The sequence below is a fragment of the Lonchura striata genome, unplaced genomic scaffold (genome assembly GCF_046129695.1).
Source record: "Lonchura striata isolate bLonStr1 unplaced genomic scaffold, bLonStr1.mat Scaffold_189, whole genome shotgun sequence".
NCBI lineage: Eukaryota > Metazoa > Chordata > Aves > Passeriformes > Estrildidae > Lonchura > Lonchura striata.
Window position 1 is genome coordinate 130,874 of NW_027461122.1, and position 17,233 is coordinate 148,106.

At 45.7% G+C, this 17,233-nt stretch overlaps 1 long non-coding RNA gene across 3 annotated transcripts; it reads left to right on the top strand.

Moving 5' to 3' along the window:
- The first annotated feature begins 3,824 nt into the window (after positions 1-3,824).
- On the top strand, positions 3,825-17,233 carry LOC144248599 (uncharacterized). Of its 3 annotated transcripts, XR_013341889.1 has the most exons (6): positions 3,825-4,133; positions 4,228-4,347; positions 5,912-5,986; positions 6,108-6,199; positions 11,700-11,753; positions 16,203-17,233. It is a non-coding gene; the product is annotated as an uncharacterized LOC144248599 (long non-coding RNA). The 3 variants fall into 3 exon arrangements; XR_013341890.1 differs by lacking the exon at positions 16,203-17,233 and having other exon boundaries at positions 11,700-12,364; XR_013341888.1 differs by lacking the exons at positions 11,700-11,753; positions 16,203-17,233 and adding an exon at positions 10,787-11,353.

A 17,233-nucleotide genomic window follows, 5' to 3' on the forward strand; every position in this document is an offset into this window, starting at 1 on the left:
TCCCCTCAGACCCCGTACCCCTGAGTTCTGAGTTTTCTCACAGAAATGTCTCGGCCTGCACCGGGAAAAGAAAATTCCCTGGCACGGCGGGGAGCGGCGGGGTTTGGGGGTGCTGGGGCGGCACGGGGGTCCCCGCGCCCCGGCCGGTCTCGGTCAGCCCCGGGAAATCGCCGCCGCCGCCGGCTCGGCCCCGGCGCCGCCCCGGTGCTCCGGCCCGAGAGAGACCCCGACCCGCCCGCCGGGGCAGAGGCGGCACCGCCGGGAGCCGAAGCGGCAGCCCCGGGCCCATCCCGGCGGGCCGGGAGCGATGGCCCCGCCTCCATCCCGGGCGGGCCGGAGCCTCAGGGGCGGGGCCGGGCCGGAGCCTCAGGGGGCGGGGCCGGCGCTGGCTCAGGTGCGCGGGACCGCGGGGCACCTGCGTGGGGTGGGGCCGAGCTTATTTAAGTGCCGGGAATCGCTGCAGCCGCCATTTGCTCACTCGGAGCGCGGTGCGGGTGGTGGGTTCTGTGCGGGCTCCGCAGCTTCGCCCTTCTCTCCTTCCCCCCCTTTACTCTTCCTTCCTCCTGCTCCCATTCCCCTTCTTTCCCTGCCTTTCCCCCGTTTTCCTGTCCTCCCCAAAGCCGACTGCTTTCGCTCCCCTTTTGTGCCCCCTTCTACTCTTCCTTCCTTCTGCTCCTATTCCCCTTCTTTGTCTTCCTCCTTTTCCTTCTCGTGCGGGCTCCGCAGCTTCGCCCGTCTCTCCTTCTCCCCCTTTACACTTCCTTCCTCCTGCTCCCATTCCCCTTCTTTCCCTGCCTTTCCCCCGTTTTCCTGTCCTCCCCAAAGCCGACTGCTTTCGCTCCCCTTTTGTGCCCCCTTCTACTCTTCCTTCCTTCTGCTCCTATTCCCCTTCTTTGTCTTCCTCCTTTTCCTTCTCGTCCCATTTCGGCCTCCCGTCCCACCATCTACCCTTCCTTCGTTTTCTCCATATTTCTGTTTTTTATCCCCTAAACCCACTCTCCCTCCTCCCCCAAACGCGACGCCCCCCACTCGTCCCTCACCTGTCCCTGCCCCGCTGCTCCGTTCCATTCCCCCTCTCTCCCTCCTCTGTCCCGTCCCTCTTTCCCCCTGCCGGCCTTTCGCTTCCCCGCCCGCTTTCCTCCGCAGCCCGACCTCCCTCCCCACCTTCCCGCATGCCCCGCTCTGCCTCCTCTCTTCCCGTCCCTTTTTCCTTCTTTCCTCCGCAGCCGCGGGGCTCGGGGCGCCGCAGAATAAAGCCCAGAGGGCCGGAGCCGGCGCCCCCCGCCCTCGCTGGGGTCCCCACACGGGGCCGGAGCCGCTCTGCGGGTCCCCCCATTGCAGTCCAATACACGGCCCGACACTGCCGGGGTGCGGCTTTCCCGACATCACACTGGGGGTCGGGCTGGGGGTCGGGAGGGGGTCCTGGGGGGAGGAGGGTGGGGGGGTTAGGAAGGGCCCCCTCATTAGGAGGGGGTCCCGGGGGAGGAGGGTGGGGGGGGGGGGGATAGGAAGGGCCCCCTCCGGAGGAGGGGGTCCGGGGGAGGGGCGGGGTGGAGGGGGGGGCCTTCCCCCCTCCAGCCCCGGCCCCTCCCCGGGACCCCCTCCTCCGGACCGGGGCCCGGGGGGGTTGGGGGGGGGGGGGAGGGGGCGGGGGGGGGGCGGGGGGGTGGGGGGGGGGGGGGGGGGGGGGGGGGGGGGGGGGGGGGGGGGGGGGGGGGGGCGGGGGGTGGGGGGGGGGGGGGGGCGAGCAAGGGGGGGGCACGTCACTCTGTGCCGTGAACAGACATAAAAAAAACAACCAAATGGCCGGCCGTTCCCCCCTTCCCCACCCCACCCCCCCCCGCCCCCCCCCCTCCCCCCCCCGCCCCCCCCCCCACCCCGCCCCCCCCTCCCACCCCGCCACCCCCCCACCCCCCCCTCCCACCCCCCCCCCCCCCCCCCCCCCCCCACCCCCACCCCCCACCCCCCCCCGCCCCCCCCGGGTCCCGGTCCGGAGGAGGGGGTCCCGGGGAGGGGCCGGGGCTGGAGGGGGGAAGGCCCCCCCCCTCCACCCCGCCCCCCTCCCCCGGACCCCCTCCTCCGGAGGGGGCCCTTCCTATCCCCCCCCCCACCCTCCTCCCCCGGGACCCCCTCCTAATGAGGGGGCCCTTCCTAACCCCCCCACCCTCCTCCCCCCAGGACCCCCTCCCGACCCCCAGCCCGACCCCCAGTGTGATGTCGGGAAAGCCGCACCCCGGCAGTGTCGGGCCGTGTATTAGACTGCAATGGGGGGACCCGCAGAGCGGCTCCGGCCCCGTGTGGGGACCCCAGCGAGGGCGGGGGGCGCCGGCTCCGGCCCTCTGGGCTTTATTCTGCGGCGCCCCGAGCCCCGCGGCTGCGAGGAAAGAAGGAAAAGGGGAATGGGGAACGAGAACAGGGGAGCAGAGGGGGCGCTCAAGGGGAGGGTGACAGGGACAGAGGGCAGGTGGGGGCAGGTCGGGGTGTGCAGGGGGCTGGGGGAAGGCAGGGTGAAGGAAGAGAAAGATTGAAGGCAGCTTTGGGGAAGGAGGCGGAATATGTGGAGGGGGAAAGGTATCACGGAAAGGCGGCAGGAGGAACCGGGAGCGCGTGGGGGGGAGCAGGGAGAGGGGGCACGGGGGAGCCCGGCTGGGGAGAGAAGGAACAGGGAAAGGATGGAGGAACAGGGTAGCGTAGGGGTGAGTAGGGGAATAGAGAGGGAGGACAAGGAAAGGAGAGTAGGGGGGCCGCCCGGGAGGGAGGGAGGGGAGGGCTAGGGGGAGAGGGAGGGGGGGGGGTTTGGGGGGGGGGAGGGTGTAGGGGGTGGGGGAGGGGAGGAAGGGAGGGTCGATAAGAGAGGCATAGAGAAAAAAAAATACAAAAGAAAAGAAACGCGCAACAAAAGCAAAAGAAAAAGAGATATAGAGCCCGACCGGCCGCAACCTCCCGCTCCGAGCGGCCCAGCACCAAATGGCTTCGCCGCGCTCGCCCCGCGGTTTAAATACCCGCGGCCCCGCCCCGCGCAGGCGCGCTGGGGCCCCGCGCACCTGTGCGCGCACCTGTGCTGGCCCCGCCCCCGGCCCCGCCCCCCGCCCGTAAATGGCGGCGGCTCCGCGCCCGCCCCGTGTTCTGTGTGGATGCTCGGACGGACTGCGGCGGGGACCGGCGCTCGGAGCTCCGTGCGGGGATCGGATCGGGGCAGCTCCCGGCCTGCGCGGCGTCCGAGGCGCTCAGCTGAGATCGGGATCGGGATTCGGGTTCTGGTCCCGCCGGTGTCTGCTGGGGGAGCCGGGCGGAGCCGCTCCTTCCTCGGCGGGCAGGGAAGGGGTGCCGGGGCCGGGGGGTCGAGGCGGGATCGGGGCTGGGATCGGGACCGGCAGCGCCGCGGCCGGGAGGAGCCGCTCCGGGACGGGCGCCGCCGCTCCAGCTGCGGCCGGCGCGGGGCTCGGGTCCCGCCGGGGCTCGGGTCCCGTTCTCGCTGTGGCCGCGGGGAGCCGGGGCTGCGTCGGGGCCGGGACCCCATCGGCACCGCCGCTCCCGCAGCGCCGCCTCCGGCCCCGCGGGCGGACACGGAGCCGCCCGCAGCCCCCGCGGGATGCCGAGCCCCCCCGCCCCGGTAGCCCCGTGGCCACCGCGCTCCCCTGCGAGCAGCAGCGCCCGCCTCCCCCGCCCCGTGTCCGCATCCCCGGGGGAGCCCCGCCGGACGAGCGGGGCTGCGGCGCCGCGGCCGGGAGCGGCCGCTCCGCCGGAGCCGCTGCTCCCGCTCCGGCTGTGCCCGGTGCGCGGCTGGAGGAGCCGGAGCTCCGAAGGGCAGAGAGCACCTCCTGTCCTTGGCTCTGCGGGGCGGGAGCTGCCGTGCCCTGCCCGTGGCTCGCAGCGTGCCGAGCGCACGTCCCGGCACGGGCACCGGCGCACGGGACAGCGCTGGCACGGACACGGCTGAAGGGCTGCCCGCGGCTCCTCGGCCAGGGGCTGCTCCCCACAGGCACGCAGGGATGCTTCAGCCCGGACAGACGCCACCGACAGCCCACAGGGACCCCAGGGAACGGCTGGCATTACCTGGGAATGGAGGCACGGCCGTTTGCAGAGGGGCTCTGACAGCAATCCCTGTTTCTGACCTCCCACACAGCTGCCAGGTATGTTCCAGCCACCCCAAATCTCCTCCCTCTTTTCCAGCCGGAGCCTATCATTCACCAGCAGCATTTGAGCCAAGGCAATCTTCCTTCACAGGTACTAAATGCCAAGCAAGAGCCTTGGAGATGCCTTGAAATCAGAGGTTGGAGTGCAATTACGTTTGGAGATTTCCAGGGAGCCAGCTGGAGGTGCAGAAGGGATGGAAAACTCTCACAGGTGGGTCCCACTGGAGATGTGCTGCAGGCAGGGATGTGCATCCCTTTCCTGAGGGGAAAGGACATGCAGAGGCCACTGCCGAGGCTCTGAAAGGAGCTGAGCTTCTGCAGGAGAGATGTTCTGCCTCAGCACAGGCCGGGAGCTCATCCAGCCACTGCCTTGTCCTGCTTTAAAACATCAACTGGAGCCTGAGCTCCGGGGAGTGAAATCAGTTGAATTCCAGGGAACTCTGTCAAGTGACCCCAGACACATCCCTGGGGCTGGGGGATGAGGGTTTTAAATAGAAAGTTCTGTGGAATAGAGACCTGTCCTTGTCCTGATCCCACTGAGCTTCCCTGGAACCTCTGCTGGTTCCTGACACAGCTGGTGCTAAAGTGGCAGCTCTGCATGGGAATTTCCAATCTCCACGAGGCACTGTCAGGTTATTCCAGCAGGAACTCAGCAGGGAACCTGGGGCTGTGGGTATAATTCATCTGAACTAGCAAAGCTGATACTGAACCCCAAATCCAGGCACCATACAAAGAACAATCTTTGTGCTAAAGCCCCTGGGCTGGGAAATTTCAGCTGCCAAATGTATGGAATGATCTAAATCCCAGCAGGCAGCATCCCCCAGCGGGACAATCCAAGTGCCAGGGTGGGAGCTCTTGTCCTTCCCCTGCTGCTGGTGGGACAAATTCCCTTGGCACAGCTGGTGGGGCAGGAGCTGAGAGCAGGAGGGGCAGGAACAGGGATGGGAGATGAGGCTGCTGGAATGTCACCTGGAGCACCTGAACACGTTCTGTCCCTGCAGGAGCCAAAGCAGATCCCTCCTGGCCGGGCTGGAGGGCAGCTGCTGGATCTGCTCTGGGGGAAAACTCCCTGCCCCTGCCAGGAGCACTGGCTCTGCTCTTCCTCCAGCTTCTGAGCAGTGTCAGGGCCACCGTGAGGGAGTTCAAACCCGAAAAATCCCCACAGCCCACGGAGTGAATGATCCCAGGAGAGAAACGCAGCATTGAAATAAAAATCTTACAGCTCTGTCAAAAAGGCTGTGACAACACTGCCACGGGATTCCCAGGAACCTTCTGGTTTGCTCTCGGAATGCTCTTGGTTCTCTTTTATGTATTTTTAGTCCCTCAGTGGGCAGCTTGTAGGATTTATTCTGGGACTTAGAGGTTGAGCAGGGTTGGCTCAGGATTGACCTTCACCTCTGGTGCCTCTTTGTGCAAACACAACGTGGCCGGGCTGGGTGAACTCGTGACCTCAGCTTTCCCCTCCAAAATGTCCCTCACTAATTTCCCTGGGGTGAGCTGGGATTTTGGCCCAGACTGTCACTCCTCGCCTCCCCGTGCCCGCGCAGTGTCCGTTCTGTCCCCACGGTGCCCTGGGGACACCGGGGGGTCCCTTTGCCTTTCTCCTGCCCCTTTCCAGCCCGAGGCTCCTCTGCCCTCGTCCCACACACAGCACAGGGGCACCGAAGGGGAAAGGCTCCAGAAAACATTTCTGCAATTCCTCAGCAATTATTTATTTATTTATTTATTTATTTATTTATTTACTTATTTAATCACATTCTTCTCCTCTTCCCCAGGGAGAAGAACATGAACTCACAGCCACCGAGGCCTGACGGGTTCCTGCAGCGAGAGCTCGGTGCGTGTCCGCAGAGGTGAGTGCAGCACCTGAAAGGAAAAAACACAGGGGAAAATGGGATTTATTTTGCTTCAAAGTTATTGCAAGTTCTTAAAGCCCAACCAACTTTTGCTCTTGCTTTTGGTCGGGTGGAGCAGGAGCAGTGGGCAGAGGTGGTGCCATCGATGTGGACGTGCCCGATGCTTTCTGGGGCAGAAAAAGGAGATTAAGCTCACCTTACATCAAGCAGGTATTTAAAAAGATTTATAGCTCTTCAAACGTAGCACCCTTTAATTACCATAATGTTTCTTCCATGATTTTAACTAATTCTCAGTGTATTTTATAAAACTTAAAATAACACCTCCTCCCCATAAAACAGACTCATCAAGCATTAGATAAAAAGTCCTTGTGCCAGTCTCAGGCTTCCACATCTAACAGGAGACCCTCCCCGTAAGCAAACAAAAAAAATCAAAATAACGTACCAAAACTAGTCCTTGCTAACACTAAAAATACAGCTCGACCGTATCCAAAAAACCCCCGATTTTATTTATTCCAAACACCAAATATTCTTAAAATTCTAAATCAATAACTCTTAAAAAAAAACCCCATCAAAACTTACTTCAAATATAGAAAAGCCTAACTGTATAGATAAATATTTGTCCAAGCCCACAAAAAATATAAAACAATCTAATCAATATCCTACATTTAACAAAACCCACTACACAAATTAGTACCATTTAAAATGTAACATAAATAAAAATCTATTACTGAGAAACATATTTCCCAATAAATAAAACCACCCTGTAAAGATATAAGTAATAATCTTAACTCAACAAGCTAAAATGTCTCCAAAACCAAAAGACTTAAAATACCTTCAATATTTATAAATAACAACATTCAATATGTTAAGTGTTAATAAAATCAAACAAAATTAAATGTCAATACATTTAAATAAATACATTAAGTTTCTTTTTATCTATTAAAATTAAGTTTATTATTCCTTACTATCAAAATTCATTCAATCTAAATTTAAATGTTATTTAATATAACCTATCCTAAGTTTTATTAAAAATCACTTCTCTAAACTATACAGTATATGGTTAATATTCTTAAAAAAAATAAAACAACTCAAATTAAAACAACTAAAAGAAAACACTACCAAACACCTATTCAGAAGTAAAAAAAATACAGTGTATTGTATCATCAATTTCATCAAAAATTCTGTTCTTCATTACAATCTCTACTCTTACATAAAATTTCTAATTCCTACTTTTTTTTTCTCTACTTTTACAGCTCTTAAAACAAGTTAACTCTCTAACTAATCTCTACACTAACTCTATAATTTAACCTAAATTTATCTCATAGTTTTAAATATTTTTCAAGACTAAAAAAAATATATTTCATTAAAAACCTCCTCCAAACTGTTAATCTGATCACTTTCCTCAGTTATTATTACAAAATCACTTCAATATAAAACTCAACTACAACATTAATTTCTTTTTCTAAGTTTCACACTAAGTAATCGCTCTCTCATACATTTCCTCCACCTTCACACTCTCAATATCCAAATCCAAACTCACAATCCTGTCCATAACCACTTTCAAATCTTTAAAAAAAAGTTTACTATATTCAAATATATTCTAAAAACACTTCTAAAAAATCCAATTATTAAATAATGTGATTCATCTTTAATCCTAACATTTTTACTCTTAACTACTATTTTTAAAAACATTATATAAAAATATATTAAGTAACATACACCAATTAAAATTTAAACTATAACCTAACCCTATATCTACCTAAATAAAATAATTAACAGGAAACCCAAATATTTTCTGCGTCAAAAATAAAATTCAAATAATTTTAACTTAACAATTTAACTTTATCAATATAACAAATAAACTTATTATTTTAAACTTAAAAAATCATTATCCACACATAATTATTTAACTTACTACTAATTTAACATTTATCAATTGTTAAAAACTCTAAAATAATGTACAATCTTTTAATACTTACTAATGATATAATTTCACCTATGTTACTAATTATAGATATTATCTAAGTAATTCCTAATTATTATCAATTTCTTCTTTACTACATACATTATTTTATTCTTATATTTCTTCATGCTTATAACTGAAAAATTATAACAACTTATACCATTATCTTGCAAGTCTATACAATTTTATAAAACAAAACTTAACAATACTTATTTCTTATATCAAAACATAAAGTTTACTTATATCTCAACAAGTACAAAAACCCAAGTAAATTTCAATAAGGAACATAAAACCAGATCACACAAAAAACACACTCACCACTCCACAAAACACCAATGTAAATACACAGATAAATTACACTATGTAAATACAAATGTAGATTATGCAAGAATTGCAACTTACACCTGACGTCTTGTACTGCACCCACCAAAATACATAAACTTTAGGTTTCTTTATAAATATAAAAATCAATATTATAAAAATCTTATTTAATAACTTTCAAAGTATAAAATTCTATCAAATATTATACTTCTACTCTATTTACTTTATTTACTTTTAATTATATCACTTTACCAATTAACCAACCTAAAACAAACATTTAAGTAACTTTCACTAAAGTTTCAAGTTTAAATACTTTGTATTTATCTAGCACTTCTCAAAAAAATCCATTTTTTACCTACTTACTTAATATACCAATAAAAAACATTACAAATAATCCATATAATTAAAAAGCCCTTACATTATTAACTCTTAATATAAAAATAGTTACCAATTTAAAACAAAAACCTCATTTATCCAAGGCGGGAGATGGGCATGCAAGGCAGTGAAGTGCCAGGGAGTGGTAAGAGGCCAAGGCAAGTCTAGGGTTGGCTTTGTCAGGAAAGCCAAGGGAATAAAAGCTGGCGGGAAAACACCAGAAAATTGTGAGAAAGGAAGAAAAGGGGTGTTCCTCTGGGAAGGTGACACGGCTGACAGGCAGGCTGAGGCGCCTTCCATCAACACCTGCAGCACGGGCAAGAAACAGGAGGAGCTGGAAGCCGCTGTGCTGCAGGAAAGTTACGGCCTTTTGCATCTCTGGGATGTGGTGGGATGAATCCCATGACTGCAGTGTCACTACTGAGAGCTCCAGCCTGGTCAGAAGATACAGGGGAGGAAGGGGAGATGGAGGGATTGTCCTCTGCACCAAGAAGTGGATTCCACGTGAGGAGCCGTGTTTGAAGAACAGCCACGAGCAAGTCCAAAGCCTGTAGGCAAGAACCCGTGACCAAGGCAGCCAAGGAGCCCTGTGGATAGTATCTACTCCAGGCTGCCTGATGAAGGGGATCCTGCTGACAAAGGCTTCTTTCTAAAGCTACAGGAAGCATTGTGCTCGTTGGCTTTCGTCCTGCTGGAGGGCTTCAACCACTGCGCAGTGCAGATCCTTTCTTGACAGGTGACTGAAACAGAGTTCCAGTGACCTTCTCAGTTAAGGTCTGTCACATGCAAAGAAATGCTGCTTTTAGCATCACTAGAAATTAATGCCAGCTGTAGATATGACAAAACCACAACTGTCTTGCCCACTGAAAATTTTGAAAGAAAGCAGACTGTCTTCAGCAAGATTTAGGATCAAATGCAAAGAGCCACATATCTCTTACCTGATTAATTTCATAGCCACGATTTCGTGTCTTTTGGCTCTTAACATGGATAGTCTTAAGCTGTACTTTGTCATCATTTGGTCAGCTCATGAGGTTTTTTAGTTTTAAAAAAGGCAGAGAAACTGCAACTATCTATCTTTGAGTAGAGGAGCACATACAAAATGTCAGGGTGAAAGATTACTCATACCAGTGTGAAAAACGCTAATCACTTGGTTTTTAAAAGTTTAAAAGTTTAATAATAATAAAATGGTTATAAAAATAATAATATCACTAGAGTACTAAAGTTTAGAGTTAGGACAATTACAAGACAATAAAAAAAGTAAAGAATTACGGACGTCCGGATGTTCTCGGACATTAAGTTACGAAAAGCATGACTTGTGAATAAAGGAATCACCCTTAAACTAATATACTTGTTGCATATTTATATATCTTTTATGGTTACGAATGCATTCTATTTTAAACAAGAAACTCTGTTTGTTGTATATTAATTGTTTCCTTTAATCCCCTGGCATCTTTGAGTCTGAGTAAGGCCTGAAGAAATTAACTTCTTCTGATAAAAGCCATAAATTCCTCTGCTTTGGAAGATTTAGGTGTTCTTTGAAGTAAGTATCTCATTCCTAAAAAAAAACTTCCCCACATACATAGTCTCTATTTTAACATTAGGTTAGAACCTAAAACTGTATTTAACACACTACTTAAGTGAATTAACACAGCATAACGTTCTAACATTACACATAGAATATTCATTATAGCCTTTGCGAAAAGCCAATCATAAAATATGCATTTTTCACACCAGCAAGGACAAGGAGGTATTGAAGGAGACTGTTGAAGGAGAGGTAAAGTCTTAAATGCTAAAACTGAAGACAGAGCATCACTAAGTTAAAGATTTGTCTATTTGCTTTTAAACTGATACAAAGCAAGACAAAGTAAATTATTATAACTACTTCAAATCTAGTTGAAAATGTGCTGAGGTGTGCATTAAGACCAAGGTGGAAGTTTACAAGTTACAAATGCTTAAGACAATTCTTGCTAGGGATAGATAGCATTGCATCAGGCAGTTTACTATTCCAACCATTCCTGAAAGATGTGCATCTCAAAAAGATATGGCATATGAATTCTTAAATTAGACCAATAATGACATGCACCCAAAAAAGAAAAACATTCTCTCTTCTCCCTTTCTTTTCTGCTTTCTTGTCATAGTGTGACTAAGGAGAAACTGAAAGAATCCATGAGTGACAGAGCTGATTCCAATCAGTCCTCCCCGATGGAGGGATCAAAGGCCAACTGTAGTGGACCAAACAGGGCTTTCCCCTTGGAAGTGTATTCCATCCCGTCGAGATCAGCACAAACACAAGGGATGAAACCGACTTCCCACGGCTGCCATCCAAGCTATGACACTGTAACTCAGTACCACCTGCACATTTTTTTTGCTTGAATCCTTAAAGTAATGATTCTCTCCATCTCCATCCCTTAAAATCCAATTCTGTCAGCTTTTCAGTGTTCAAAAATGAACTAGTTAAGATAGCACTGAGGAAAGAAAGAAGAAAATAAGCATATTTTATTGTGTAAGTAATTAGATTTGAGATGGAATTACTAAAAGGTAAGCATACATGGACCCCCCACACACACAGTTGTCTTTTTGCAGTTGCACTTAAGGATTGTACTTCAAATATGGTTACACAGATATCTTCCCCCCTCCACATTGACTGCCTCTTAATATTAGAACTAATCTGCCACAAAATTACATGAAATAAAATAGTGAGAAATATACTTGAGAATGACTGTTGTTTACGAAATGGGTAATTTATAGTATACAATTACTGATAAGGTAGAACAAGAGTTCAAAAACTGGACTGCATTACAAAGCACTTCTTCAAACATCAATTTTGGATTATTGCTGGAAGGTACTAACTGGTCTGTTATAGACTAATTTACAGACATTCATAAAATAGTGAAAAATGCATGCTTTAGAAACCTGGGACATTTCATGCCTTTGTGCTAGCAGAACATGAAAATGGAAGTGATTGGCATTTTTCAATGTAGGTTAGTAGCATTTAGAGTTTTTATTCTGGTGTACTAACTGATTCTTTGTATTTTTTCTCTTTTTCTTCAGGTGATTTTTCATCTTCAGGTTTAGTCCATGGAGGGCTGTGAAACTTCTGTAAAGGTAAAAATATGGTGTATAGAATACATATATACATAAACAGAAATAAAAAAGTCTGTTAAAATTGGAATTGTCCCTAGAAAAGGGTCCTGATCTCTAAGTGCAAAACCATACAAGTCTGATGCTACATACAGCTTCATATCACTGCATATTATATATATATATATAAACAACCACATAGGTATTTAATATTCAATTATTTTGGAAAACTCTCCTTACTCCTGCTTCCAGGGCTATACACATGACACTGTCAAATTAAGTAATTTGACTACCAGCTTTCCAAATATTTAATAGTTTGCAAATTGTTACCAGCCAGAAATAATTTTGAACAGATCAATTACAATCAGACACAGTCAAAGTCTGAATTAAGTAGTCTTCTCTTTTGAGACAGAACTTGGTGAAGAATGTGTAAGTCTACTTTAAGTAACTGAATCTCATGAGACCTTTTAGTAAAACCCCAAAAATTACTCTGGAAGAGAATACCTGAAAGCTTGTCTCTGTTTCTGCTGCTTCCAAACGAGATGTTGAATCATTACGATTCCCCAGACATGTCTTGGCCACCTGTCAATAGAAATGTCAGAGATAACTACTTCATATTTTTTCCAAAAATATTCAGTTTAAAAAAAAAAAAAACCAACAAAAAAAACCCAACAACAACAGCAAAAAAAAACAACCCAATTTGGGTCTTCTTTTAAGCCTCCTTGATGAAATGGAACTAAGTTTTCATAGCTAAACTTATCCCAGACTCCCATCATCCCTGTAACAGTCTTCAACAATACAGTCTCGTGACAGCGAGTTTAACAACTTCATACTTACCCAGCTTTTTTTCTTCGTGTTTAAATCTCATCACCAATAGTGAAGTTTACTTCTACAGGTGGTCCTAGGGAACAGAAAATTAATTACAAGTGCCTTTTATGGGTGAGGAAATAGTAACAAACAGTAGAAAATCAGCATTACAGTTAGAACTTCTCTATTACTATTCTCTTGGCTATACTCTGGATCTCTTAGGTATAATAATCCCTGAATAGGAATATAAAGTCACTGAATGGAGAAGTCAGGTGACTCTCAAGGCAGAAAATCTTGCTGCATTACTTCCTGTCATTTTATTCAAGAAATAATGTCATATTCTTTGCCAATATGCTTTTTAATATCTGGGAAAGCAGAGTTGCACAGCATAAATAAAATTAATTACAAAGTGGATTTTTGAACTAAGGAGATCTTCAGGTATGAAACCAGAGATTTGCTCAACACTGGAAATTCTACTGTATTTAAATCCAAGTCCCTTCAGGAGTAGGGTTAAGGATGCAATAAGAAAAGGAGCTGAAAGATTAAATACAGTCAAATATTCATAATACTTGGTCATTGCTCTAAAATGAGTTCACATTGGAATTTCTCTACTTGTTTTGCTATTAAAAGTGACACATTTAAATGGAGTGAAAACGACAAGGTTTTTTTAAAGTTTTGAGTCATCAAGACTCTTTCCAGTGTAACAGTGGGAGGGGTTTAGTCATGTTTAAGCTACTGAAGGCAGCCTCTGAGATGATGCAGATGGATTTGATGTGGGGAACTCTTTCTCATATTTTCCCACTCTAGACAGTAGAAATAAAAATTGGATTCATGTAGGGAATAATCGAGGCAGTATTGATTAAAATAAAGTCTATTGATAAAGCACCTACTCCTTTTATGACAAAAAATCAAACATCAAACAAACATGTGGTTTATGTCTTAGATAAAGACTAAAAAGTCAGATGACAGGGTAGCAATTTTTCGTAGTCTTGAAATACTTCAAAACCTTATACGTGTGGTCCTGTCAAAACTTCCATTTAAATTATTTACTCTTAATCTAGATTTAAAAAAATTATTCCAAGCTGAATTATCCTCAGAAAAAATGAAGATTTAGGTGACTTCTAGGTGTGTGGCTTGAGGACAAAAGATACTCTAGGTCCAACAATCAATAGTATTGCAAAATGTGTAATAAAGAGGATAGAAATAATGCTAATTAAATATGATAATTTACATATCCAGAATTTTCTCTGACTGTACCTACTAGAACATGAAATCAGGTGACCTATTTCACCAACATCATTTATAGGAGATAGGAAGCAAAAACTATTAATTGCATTAGTAAAGCTAAAGGTCAACTTCTTAAGACATATGCAAAGGAAAAAGAAAAAAACAACCCCGGTCTGCTTTAGAGAAAATAAAAGTGAACAATAAAACAATGCTGTATGAGTGAGTAGTCTTGCAGTGTCTTCATAGGCCAGACAACAAAGGCTATCTTGATAGGAAAAGAGCAATAAAGATTAAGTCTGTATTATTTCACATTTGTTCACTCAGAGATCTTCTCCTTTTAGTAGCACACCATATGGATCACTGTTGGAGAAAGACAGGGACTTTTTCCTAAGGATGTCTTTATGATGTTAAAGCATAACATATTCATTATTGACTCCTTGTCACTGTGAAACATTGTATATCGTTACCAAATAAATTACAGCTTGAAAACAACAACAGTTCAATAGCCAGGACTGTAACCAGCTCCTGTGGACGAGGTGCAAACACACACACACAGAGGGCTGGGTTTAACAGAACACAAACTGAATCCCACACACATATGACCTCAGGCATATATATATATAAATACATACATATACATACACCCCCACCTGTGTGTATTTATGTGTTTTTATATGTCTATATCTACATGCATATATAAACACATAAATATGCAAACACCCATAACACATATATCTTTGTGTCCCTCAGCTAAAGATCAGCGGCAGAATATAAACTCAATGAACTAGAATACCTTTCACACCCTTAGGTGACAAAGAAAGCAAAATATTAAACTTCTGTTATTGTTGTTAGTTCCCTCTATGCCAAATAGTGGATTGTTTTGTATGTTTGTCCGTCAGATTTCCTCCCATGAGAGGTACAATCATTACCAATGGACAGAATGGGAGCTCAACATGGCAGAAACTATCAAAAAAGCAAAAACTATTTGCTGTGTTGCTTTCCTCAGCTTAGCGTGCAGCCCGATTAACAAATTATCTGTGTGTGAAATTATGGCTATAAAATCTGCATATTGATTGGTCACGTACACAAAATTTGGGAAGTTATGGTATTCAATTGTCCTAGTAAACAGCACTGCAAAGCTGGAGAGCTTCACAGCTGGATGTATAAATGACAAAGGTGGATAAACAAAGGGTGCATCTTTATTACTGTGAGAACCCCGGCCTTGCTCTGGGGTCTCATGTGGTGGTGAAATTCCTCCTCCAACCCGTGCTTCCAAAGAAAAACTCCGCAGGCTTTAGCTGTTCGGTCTCAAGGCAGTTTATCGCTAGTTATCTAACAGATTATGTTCTTGGACTGCGGCTGTTTGATCAGCGGCCTGGGCAGAGGCACACACACCCCCTGACATCCTCTCGATCTGCTGCCTTCTTCGTCTCCCTCTCCGCCCAGGGCTGCTGCTATCTTTTATAAGATATATTACGTATAACATGTTTACAATTATTCCCCAATACCTACTACCTAGTTGCCAAGTGTTTTTCTACTCTAAACCGATCTGTCAGTGCCAACATCACCAAGAACATGGAGGTAAGGAAAAAGAAGGAGGAAGAACAGGATCAGCCCACTTTCCTCCATCTTAGAACTTCTGACCCCCACCTACAAAGTGAAAACCCCCCTGTACAATACTAAAAAAATTTCCCCTCTACTTTGTAACTACTTTTACTATACTATCTAACCTTTTGTGATTGCTTGTTCCACCTCCAAAGTTGGCAATTCATTCCATGGCTCAAACTCAAAATCACAGCTGTTTTTCAGCTGTCTGCCAGGGTCTAGAATGCCTCTGACCAAGGCCTGGAACCTCTAAAAATGTCTGAGAGACATTTTGAGTTCCCACATATTAGAAAAATTTTAACACGCCAGTCAGAACTCAGCATGTCCAGTGGCTATTGAATCATGCAACTTTACCTGCGAACAGCTGAACAATGTAAATATAAGTATTTTCTACTGCATCAACTCAGCAAATCAGAACTGGCTTTATGGTCAAAAAAAACATAACAATTTAAGGTCAAATAATCAATTCACAAGTGAACAGGAAATCAAGTTTAAATAAGTGGTATTATAACAGTTTTTGCAGTTAGAAAAATCATTCTGCTGCTCCTAAAGAGCATCATCCAGATTTAGTTGACCAGACATTGGAGTTTCAGTGTTCCTGTGCATCGCTGCTCCTCTTGGCTTCATAGGGCACAAAAAGCAGATAGGGAGGTTGTTTGTAAAGCACGATGGGGGAGAAAGTACTGGGTTAATTCTGAAGAAAAGAAACCAGATACAGGAGAAAAGAATGGTGTGGTTAGATCAACTGACAAACTATTTATCTTAGTTGTCAGGTTAGGTTCACAGTTTACTCAAAGACACGTTTTATCAGATTTGCTCATGAATTTGTTACAGATCTGTACTGGGAGCTGCTTTAATCACTGTTTAGAAGAAAGATACAGAACAAGAAGTATGTGAAATGTGCATATACCTTCTCAGAAGACACCTCTGCAGTTTTTCATACGCTTTTCCTGTTTTAGATCAGTGTGCTAAGGGGATGGTTAAACTCCGATGATGTAACTTCTTATGACCTTCCTCTTCCTAGTCCTCATTTACAGAATCAAATTTCCTTTAAGGATTTTATTTGCTTGAAATTTCGTTATAAAAATGGTTATTTTTTTTCTCTTATTACACCCTTTGGAAAACAATTGGAGAGTGCAATTTGATCAAAGCTCTGAAACAGATTTAAGAAAATAAAGCAAAATGCTGTAGTTGCTTAGAAATGTATACAATTTTGGCTCCAATACAGAATATCCTTTGTCGTTGAATGATTAATGAACATAGAGTGTTTTTTTACTGCAGGAAATTAAGGCGGTAAATAAAAAGCACTACCACTTCTATTTATCAGAGAAGATTCTGTAAGGACAAAGCAAAAAATCTAATAAGAGAACAAAGAATAATTTTATAAATTCTTTGATGTTGTAGCAATACCAAGCAGGTAGTTAAAAATGAGATGTTATATGCATAAGAATTATCTGACACGAAAAGGCAATTAAGTAAATTATGGTGTAAAAGCCAAAATCCCAAAAGCTTTTGGGAAGACAGAAAAGGGAAGGAATACAGGGGAAAAAGCTCTGCAGAACTCTGGTTCTGCACAGAGGCTTTCAGGAGTCAGACATAAGAAAGCATCTCCGGATAAGGCTAAGAAAAAGTAGTACTGACAAGATGCCTCTAATAAAGTACAAATAATAAAAAGAATGGAAACTTTTACAATACTGAAGGTAATTTGGAGGGGGGTTTTGATGAATTTCAGATGCTGTATCACAGGATATTCTACCTACTTCTGGCTATTGCTGGTCCTATGCCAAATTTCATTACAGATAAATATCAGCAGCGTCTAATTTCCAGATTTGCTACTCTGTATCCCATTTGCCAATAACTTTTCA